Source organism: Phalaenopsis equestris, unplaced genomic scaffold, assembly GCF_001263595.1.
Source record: "Phalaenopsis equestris unplaced genomic scaffold, ASM126359v1 Scaffold000002, whole genome shotgun sequence".
Classification (NCBI taxonomy): Eukaryota; Viridiplantae; Streptophyta; class Magnoliopsida; order Asparagales; family Orchidaceae; genus Phalaenopsis; species Phalaenopsis equestris.
In genome coordinates, this window is record NW_018164444.1 from 48,182,049 (window position 1) to 48,183,743 (window position 1,695).

A 1,695-nucleotide genomic window follows, 5' to 3' on the forward strand; every position below is an offset into this window, starting at 1 on the left:
TCTATTTAGAGAAGCAAGAGAGCGGTATGTGAGCGGTAGGTGAGCGGTAGGTGACCGGTAGGTGACCGGTAGGTGAGATGTGGTAGGTGAGCGGTACCACATTACAAAAATGCCCTTTTACCTTAGTTCAATAATTGGGGGTCAAAATAACAGAGAGATTACACACTTGATTGCTTAAGAACTTTAGATGGTCTCAAATGAGGGGAGGACTTTTATTTATAGTCCTCCTCCAAGCCTTAGGAAATTTTCTAGATTACATTATAATAGACTAACTTCTAGAAATAGTTCTATGTTGTCCTTTTGTATACATATGTAATTCTAGAGCTTTTTAGGTTATCTTAGTTTTCTTCCTGAAGCATCCCCTTCTTACATTCTCTAGGATGCAGTGGAACTTTCTAAAGTCTCTCGGATTGCTCTTTTCTAGAATCTTTCTTCTCAAGGTTAGCTTGCTAATTACTCTAAAAATGGCGGAGTGTGACACTCCACTTGCTTGAGAGTTGTTTGCAACCTAGAGAATGAGAACAATGCAACATAATTGATTTTTGTTCCATTTGAGCAGACTTCATTTATATCAAAAAACATCTTTTCTGTAAAACTATAATACCCCATGAATTTATTAGATTTTTAATTCACAACATATCAAACATAAAAATGTTACAAATTCATGTATTTAATTTGCAACACACCATTAAAACTGTCAGCTAAACAACCCCTTAGAGGAGAAGATAAAGAGAGAAGGGAGATTTTAATGAGGAAAAGCGCATTTTCATGCCCCCAATGACTAAATAAGCATTTAGCAAAAAGAACAAAGCAAAATAAATTATCTCCATTAAAAAATTTCCAAAATATTCCTTTTTAGACTATTCTCCTCGTTTCAAGTCTCATCTTATATTCATTCTTAACCGAGAAAATCATTTTAATTAAGAAGTAGGGCCATGATTTCTTAAAAATTGCACCATATAAATTATTCTTTGTTCCATTCACTGTCTACCAATATCCATACCTATATCTAATCTTTGTACCTTTGTCCCCAATTTGTCTCCCGGTTCTTCAAACTATGCCTACATGAATCTTTAATGAAGCAAGGAAAAGATCAGCTGTTGCCCAGATCTTGTCCATTTTCATATAAAATACTTCAAAGCATCAAGATATCTTCCAGCTAAAAAAAATTGATTCAGCATAGAATTAAATTTATCTTAAAAGTAGTGCATGCACTTCTAATATCATTTCCCGAAGCATCCCTTACAAATGAAGAGCTAAATAAATTTTAAACCAAGAAAAAGTTAAATGAAACGATGTTTAGGTTTATTATCATCATTTGTATATAAATAAATTGGAAGATTTACGTACACATCACTCAATTTTTATGTATTTACATACCCAACACCTAAATTTCAAATATATATATATATATATTTTATACACTGACCTATGCATGAAAAGTTGTATTCAGATTTTAAATGTTAAAATAGCAATATTTTCTAGATGTATGCTGGAAAACCTGCAGCGGTAGAGTAATAGATTATCGTCCTAGCGTTTTACAAGAATTTAACACACACACAGATGAAAGAGAAACAAATAGTGATGACTCCAGAAACTTTTACGTGAAAAACCCGGAAAGGGAAAAAACCACGGAGGCAAGCCCAATTGCGAAAATTCACTATTGATTGATGATTACAGAGACCCCTTGTATCA